This window comes from Herpailurus yagouaroundi, unplaced genomic scaffold (genome assembly GCF_014898765.1).
Source record: "Herpailurus yagouaroundi ecotype Mexico unplaced genomic scaffold, PumYag 217, whole genome shotgun sequence".
Classification (NCBI taxonomy): domain Eukaryota; kingdom Metazoa; phylum Chordata; class Mammalia; order Carnivora; family Felidae; genus Herpailurus; species Herpailurus yagouaroundi.
Genome location: NW_024412448.1, coordinates 6,197,156 through 6,205,172, shown reverse-complemented (window position 1 = coordinate 6,205,172; position 8,017 = coordinate 6,197,156). Strand labels below are relative to the sequence as shown.

General features: G+C 45.8%; 2 long non-coding RNA genes across 4 annotated transcripts in view; one reads left to right on the top strand and one right to left on the bottom strand.

Annotated features, from left to right (window-relative positions):
- Window positions 1-159: 159 nt before the first annotated feature.
- Window positions 160-2,730, top strand: LOC121018105 (uncharacterized). Of its 3 annotated transcripts, none has more exons than XR_005785027.1 (3): window positions 160-861; window positions 962-1,211; window positions 2,432-2,730. It is a non-coding gene; the product is annotated as an uncharacterized LOC121018105 (long non-coding RNA). The 3 variants fall into 3 exon arrangements; XR_005785028.1 differs by lacking the exon at window positions 2,432-2,730 and having other exon boundaries at window positions 160-449; window positions 540-861; window positions 962-1,484; XR_005785026.1 differs by lacking the exon at window positions 2,432-2,730 and having other exon boundaries at window positions 962-1,484.
- Window positions 2,583-8,017, bottom strand: part of LOC121018106 (uncharacterized) — a 7,038-nt gene continuing 1,603 nt past the window's right edge. Inside the window, exons 2-3 of the long non-coding RNA XR_005785029.1 lie at window positions 6,651-6,794; window positions 2,583-2,678 (exon numbers count right to left, since the gene is read on the bottom strand). This is a non-coding gene — a long non-coding RNA (uncharacterized LOC121018106). The remainder of the gene's footprint in view (window positions 2,679-6,650; window positions 6,795-8,017) is intronic.

Here is an 8,017-nt window from a genome sequence, read left to right as displayed (position 1 = left end):
CCCGCATCGGGCTCTGGGCTGATGGCTCAGAGCCTGGAGCCTGTTTCTGATTCTGTGTCTCCCTCTCTCTCTGCTCCTCCCCCGTTCATGCTCTGTCTCTCTCTGTCCCAAAAAAAAAATAAATGTTGAAAAAAAAATAAAAATAAAAATAAAAAAAATAAAAGCATAATAGTCGATTGAAAGAAAGGGCATATGATCAAGCATAACAAGTAACAAGTGTTTCCAAACCACTGATGACGGTGACTGTGGACTGCGTTGTCTGCTCTTGTGTCCTGGGGCTTTGTCCCCTGCCTTGTGCTTAGGGCACAAACTTCAGGGCATCACCCCTCTACTTGCCTTCCAGAAGTTTCACAGTAGTAATCAACTTATTGGTGGTGTTTGGAGTGTGTGTGTATGCTGCTAACTTCTACAAGGCTAACTGAAAGCTGCTCACATGTTATCAGCACCAGGTATCCATCATGCAGGGAACCCAGATTTGCAGATATAAAGAGGATGAGCCTGTAGCATTGCACTGACGTGTTTCAATTATACCCTTGCAGCGTAGACGCAAAGATAGGCAATGCCAAGCCCTGTACAAGTAGAAATGGTAAGAACCACATGGTTCTAGAAGAAAGCTCACCAAGTGCTGGGACAGTCGGAAAAGGCTCCAGATCAGAGACAGCGCTTGCACTGGGCCTTCCGTCCATCACAAATGCTTGGTAAGTGTCCACTGTATACAGGCACCAGCCAGAGTTTCGCAGACAGCAGTGAGCAAACCAGCAGCCATGCCCCGTCGCCATGTGTGAAAGGGGAACCAAAAGGAAGCCAGCACACAAGACCCCTCGTGACTGAGGGAAAAGCAGCACCAGAAGAGCTCGCAAGGTAGGTGGCCCGCTGCTCTTTGCATCAAGGAGCTGAAGGCAGAGGTATGGAAGACAGACACCCAGACCCGGCTTTTACAAAGATTTGTTCTTCCATTCAGAAGTGGACTGAGCATCTACAGTCTGCCACACACAGGTGGAGAAAGAGAGCGGAGGCTTACGGAGGAACCGCCATCCCCACGTGAATCATCACAGCACGGCCAAAGAGCAGCACGTTCCATAGAGCAGAGGGGCCAAGAGACGAGCCAGAAGGCCGGAGGAAGAGGAGACCTCTGACCTGCAGGATCTGTACCAGGGACCACAGCAACCTCTGGGTGGAGAGCGAGGGCACAGCACTGAGGAGGCGGAAGGGTGTGTCAGAGGCAGGAGAAGGCATTTCGGAAGGCTTGCTGAGCTGCTGGGCTCCTCGCTAAGGGAAATGGGAACCTCCAGGGCAGTTCAAGCAAGGAGTGATATGATCCAATTTAACTTAAAAAGATCAACCTTTTTGCTGTGGGACAAAATTGAAAACAGGGAGACCCATTTGTGTCTCTTGCAGTGAATCAGACTACGGTGAAGACAGCTGGACCCATGGTCCTCAAACCTTTTGCACAGTATCTAATAAACTAATTTTGTGAAAACTTATAAGCCCCCACGTTTAAGATAATGGCAAAATTTTACATTATGTTTAAAACGTTAAATTTTTATTTTGAGAGAGAGCACGTGCGCGTGCACACGTGCAAGTGGGGGAGGGGGAGAGAGAGACTGAGCCACCCAGGCTCCCCAGAGACAATCTTAAACAGGCTCTATGCTCAGTGCAAAGGCCAGTGCAAGGCTCAATCCCAGGACCCTGGGATCATGACCTGGGCTGAGATCAAGAGTCGGATGTTCAACCAACTGAGCCACCCACGCACTGCCCCCATTATGTCTAAATAATTGCAATGAATGTAATTTCCCAGACGTAAATATTGACTTTTAAAATAGATCATGACATCGTTCCTTAAATGTATGAAATGGATCCCGAGTGCCATTTTGATTTGAAACCCACTAGCATATGTTTTTATAAACATACAAACAGTCTTCTTGGGTAACCAGAGTTTAATTAAATCCTTTACTCCTAAACTCATTTCCGTTCAAATTCTCCCACAAATTTTATCCTAAATAACAATGTTTATGCTTGAGTATTTATTGATGAACTTATGATTTACCCCTGGAGAGAGACACACACATATGTACACATTAATTTGCAATTCCTGCAGATGTAAGCCTCATATTAAAATATTTCTCTTGGATTGAATTACTATGGCAGCCATTATTAACATATGGTTGGTGAAAGCAATATTAATATTTATATGCAGGTTTCGATTAAAACTAAAAAATTGAGTATATTGGAGGTTTGTCTCCTAATAGTATGTGGGGCCTTTTTTCCTTGAACCTAGCTCATACATCCGGTGATGAGAATTCCTGGAGTGGGGCAGGGTACAGAACCAATATTCTCACTCGTCATGAATGCATACACATAAGTGAACAGAACAAGAGGAAGTTTTATTACAGCAACCTAACACCGTTCTGGGAACCTCTTCTGGTTGCAGGTGCTACGGGAGAGCTGACCAGAGACTGCAGAGGCCTTGCAGGACTGGGAGGTGCTGGAACTTGGTGCAACCCAGGCAGCAGCTGAGACACCAGAAGGGCCACGCCCCAGGAGTCAGGGCAGCACACGAGGAGTAAGGGACAAAGTAAATTACCTGAAGTGAAGAGCTCATTGAATTTTCTGAACAATAGACAGGGCACAGCTGAAGAGAGGGTTTTTCAACTCAAAGTTCCATCAGGAGAAAGCACCTGAAAACTCAGAAAAAAAAAAAATCAAAATGAGAAAAAGATAACAAAGCAATGTTAGAGATGTGTGAACAGGATCGAATGGTCTGATGTACAACAGTCGAAAGTTGTACTTCCAGAAGGAAGGAGAAAGAAAATGGAGTAGAAATATTTGAAGGGAGAATGTGTAAGAATTTTACACAGTGGGGCGCCTGGTTAGCTCAGTCGGTTGAGTGTCCGACTCTTGATCTCATCTCAGGATGTGACCTCATGGTTTGTGAGATCGAGCCCTGGGAGTGGAGCCTGCTGGGGGTTCTCTCTCTGCTCCTTCCCTTCGCTTGTGCTCTCTCTCAAAATAAACATAAAGAATTTTACAAATTGATAAGAATACACCAACCACAGATCCAAAAAGTTTGGTAAACCCCAAAGAGAACAAATTCAAAGAAAAACATGTGGACGCATATCACAGTCCAGCTTCTGAAAACCAAAGATAAGAATAAAAGTCCTAACAGGAGAGGCGCCTGGGTGGCTCAGTCGGTTAAACGTCTGACCTCGGCTCAGGTCATAATCTCACGGTTTGTGAGTTCGAGCCCCGTGTTGGGCTCTGTGCTGACAGCTCGGAGCCTAGAGCCTGCTTTGGATTCTGTGTCCCTCTCTCTCTCTGCCCCTTTCCCACTTATGCTCTGTCTCTGTCTCTCTCTCTCAAAAATAGACGTTAAAAAAAAAGTTCTAGAAGGAGACAAAATTGAAAAGACACATCACATTCAGGGAGACTTCATGCGAATGACTTATCACAAGCAGTGGTGCCAGAATACAGAGACGGCATCTGCAAAATGCTGAATGTCAAGCGGTCCTCCAGACCAGTATTCAATACCTAACCAAGATATCCTTCAGAAAGTAAAGACGCAATTAATTTTAACACACGTAAAAAAAGGTATTTTCAGATGAACAAAAGCTGGAGAATGTCACCGGAAGAGGCCTTCAGGAAAGTAATGACGTTTTTCAGGCCACAGGAAGGTGGCGGCAGTGGCATCCCAGACCTGCACGAGGGCACGAAGACCTGGGCAGACGATGGAGTGGGTGACTGCAAAAACATTTAAAATAACTTCTTTAAAAAATTATGGAACAAATGCTTGAAGCAGATTTTAAAGTCACACGTTCCGGGCTTTAGAGCAATGCTGTGCGATACAGTTTCTGACGCGTTCAGTCACGGTGCCTGCCCAGCACAGGAGCCGCCGCCCCGGGGGGAGCTCGTGGGCACTTCCAGTGGGGCTAGTGGAACTGAGGAGCTGAGCTTTAAGGCTGCATTTGGTTATAATTAATGTAATTGTATGTTTAAATAGCCACACGTGGCTAGTGGCTACCAGATCAGATAATGCAACCCACAGAAATAAAAAATACGATCACAAGAGAAGAAAAGATGAGGGAAGTCGGTGTTATTTCACTGTTTTGAGGTTCTTACCTGGTTAATCAAATGGTGTATGATTCCAAAGTGAGCCGTGGTAAGTGAAGGGTACTTACTGTAATTTATAGCTCAACCACTAATAGAAGTATAAATCTATATATTATATATGTTATATAATACCTATAGGTCAAAAAATATAAGGGGATAAGATGGAATTTTAAAAATACGTGAATAGTCCAATAGGCCAGGAAGAAGACAAAAAGCTCAGATGGAACAAATACAGAACAAGGTTGTGGCTTTAAACCCAACTGTGTCAGTTACTATATTAAATGTGAATGTGTGGGGCGCCTGGGTGGCGCAGTCGGTTAAGCGTCCGACTTCAGCCAGGTCATGATCTTGCGGTCCGGGAGTTCGAGCCCCGCGTCGGGCTCTGGGCTGATGGCTCAGAGCCTGGAGCCTATTTCCGATTCTGTGTCTCCCTCTCTCTGACCCTCCCCCGTTCATGCTCTGTCTCTCTCTGTCCCAAAAATAAATAAACGTTGAAAAAAAAATTAAAAAAAAAAAAAAGTGAATGTGTGGAACAGTACAATTAGAAGCCGGAAACTTTAGACTGAGTAGAAAAGAAAAGAGAAAAACCACCTGACCGATGAGTTTACAAAACATTCTTGCAATCTAAAGACGAAGACAAGCTGAAGGTTCGAGGATGGGTAAAGCCGTGTCACGCAGACACCTGGCATCAGACCAGGCCGCCTTAGGTAAGGGCTGTCACAGGAGGCTGGTCCACGGGGTCAACTGTGGGTTGACAGGGTCAACTCAGCAATAAAATGCAAGAATCCTAAGTGCATATCGTAACAGTCTCCAGGACTCCTGGCTGGCTCAGTGGAGCGTGTGACTCTTGATCTCTGGGTTGTGGGTTCAGGCCCCACGTTGGGTGTAGAGATTGCTTAAAAAGACGAAATCCTTGGGGAGCCTGGGTGGCTCAGTCGGTTAAGTATCCAACTTTGGCTCTGGTCATTACCTCACAGTTCGTGAGTTCGAGCCCCGCATCGGGCTCTGTGCTGATAGCTCGGAGCCTGGAGCCTGCTTTGGATCCTGTGTCTCCCTCGTTCTCTGCCCCTCCCCCCCTCACGCTCTGTCTCTCTCTCTCAAAAATAAACATTAAACTTTTTTTTAAAGGATGAAATCTTTAACAAACCTAACATCCAAACGTTCAAAGCAAAAATCGACAGGTCTGAAATGAGATAGAAAAGAAGCTACAAATATAGTTCAAGATGTTAACATTTGGCTATGCAGGTACCAGAACGAGCAGGCAGAAAAGTCTAGAAGGCAAAGAAAGAACAACGAGGCCTGGACCTTCCAGTGTTTATGTCAGGCAGGCCTGGCTGGAGAAAGTGTTGTCAGAACCCTATGCTAGTTGACAAACCACTTGTGCAGCGTTTTCTGCGTGCCAGGTACTGCTTTAAGGACTCTGTGGGTATTGACTCAGGCTGCCCTGTGATAGAGCTCTACTGGACAGACGCTCCAATGGCCTGTATCACACCCGGGCAGCGAGGGCTCAGTGACCTGCCCACTCCAGACCAGCCTATACTGCCCTACACGGTAAGCAAAACTGAGGCTTCCTCTATATGCCACTCAGTAAAAAGGGTGCTAATTCTTAATGTTATAACTGTGAATTTTTATAGTCTCTAAGAAACATAAATCAGAAGAAAATCCGCCACTGCCGCTGGTTTCATTTAACAAGATAATACAATGCGATTGCAAGTCCTGTGGTCCTAAGAATGTCACCCCGTGTCTCAGCATTTTCCCCTAAGCTGAAACACCTTCAGAGGCTCGGCATTATGCACCAGGCGAAAGCCAGACCCAGCAACCTGTGTTTCCTGCAAACAGACGTTCTCCCTGTCCGGCTCCGGCCCAGATTTCCGTTTCCTCGCACTGCTCCCGGGTGGTGTGGGTGACCTGTGCCCACCCCAGAGCTGTTGGGCTCTGCCTACGGCTTGCCTGTGCCATACTCCCCTCCAGACAGCCCCCTTCCCCGCCTATTCCCGCATCAGCCCTTGTTCATACAGCTTTCCCGCCTGCAGCCAGGTACCCTCCTCCCCATCGATCCAATTCCCTCTTGACACAGTACAGTTGGCACTTGAACAACTCGAGGGGCAGGGTCGGGGCACCGACTCCCTTGACACCCCCAAAACTTTACTAATAGCCTGCTGTTGAGGAGAAGGCTTACCAATAACATAAATGGTTGATTAACAATATGTTCCTTGTTCTATGTTTTATATACTGCATTCTTACCAAAGAAAAGGAAGCTAGAATAAAAACAAATGTTAGTCAAATCCTAAGAAAAACATTGATGGTAGTGTTGTTTTCGGAAAAAAAATCCACCTGTAAGGGGACCTACGCGTTTCAAACCTATGTTGTCCAAGGGTCCACTGCGTTTCTTCATTGTGGCCATTCTGTGCACACGGCCCCGGGCCCCAGGACTAACCTGTGTGCGTGTAACACTTATTTGACATTTAATAACTTCTAGCCTGATGATGTTTCTTGCTGCCTTCCTTTCATTGTTACTTAGTTTCTGTGCTGTTAGGTCTTACCTTCCCAGCTGCTGGGGCCTCCAGTTAAGGCCTCTGAGTGATTCAGTGCCAGTAGTAGATTGTCAGTATGTGTCCGTCTCACGAAATCCTGTAACTGTGTTGACTCGGCTGCCCAGCGCTCCTATTGCGTTCAACTCATTGTGGCTGTGGGTACACACAGGAGACAAATATTCTAAATGGTCTTATTTTGGCCAAGCTTTCAAAGAAAATATAAGCTATACTCATGAAAATACGGCCCTGCTGATAATACTGTAAATTTAAAAAGTATGGGGTGCCTGGGTGGCTCAGTCAGTTGAGCGTCCGACTTCAGCTCAGGTCATGATCTCACAGTTTGTGGGTTCGAGCCCCCCATCGGGCTCGTGCTGACAGCTCAGAGCCTGGAGCCTGCTTCGGATTCTGTGTCTCCCCCTCTCTCTGCCCCTCCCCCCACTCATTCTCTCTCTCCCTCTCTCTCTCTAAAATGAATAAACATTAAAAAATTTTTAAAAATAAAAAGTATTATGGATGTAAGTACTATATTAAGTAAATAATAAGTTTCACAATTTCTGGTTTTCTTCTTTATAGAAACACAAATACTACAGTGTAAAAAAACATACATAAACCATCTGCTACCCAGCCTCCTGAGACGAATGAGCTGTTCTGGTTGATTAAACGTCCTGGGCTCTGGGGCAGGAGTAGGCTGTCGGGGTGTCCCTCTGCCAACATCTCCATAGCACCAGGCGAGGAGTAGGCATTTTGTGTATTTGTCACATCCCTGAAAGGAATTGAGGTCTACTTGATAAATCCAAATTGATAGGATTATGAAGTTTCGGACAGTTGTAAACAATCACAACCACCTGACATCAAAACCTTTCTGATGGTTTCAGGGGTCCCCTGTCGCCCGTGAGTATAATTACCAGTACCATTTTGTCAGTGTCATGGTAGATACACAGAAGTACCTATCAGCATAGAGCTCACCCCAGTTGGTGTAAGTAACTATATTGGTATATAGATCACTAAACAAAAGCAACAGATTCTTGAATATTGATTTGCTGAACTTGTGCCCTGTTTGATCTATAGAGTATCATCCCAATCAAAACCTCATCTGGTTTTTCTTATAAAAGTTGACAAGATGATGTTTTTTATTTTTAAAAAAAAATTTTTTTTCAACATTTATTTATTTTTGGGACAGAGAGAGACAGAGCATGAATGGGGGAGGGGCAGAGAGAGAGGGAGACACAGAATCGGAAACAGGCTCCAGGCTCTGAGCCATCAGCCCAGAGCCTGACGCGGGGCTCGAACTCACGGACCGCGAGATCGTGACCTGGCTGAAGTCGGCCACTTAACCGACTGCGCCACCCAGGCGCCCCAGATGATGTTTTTTAATT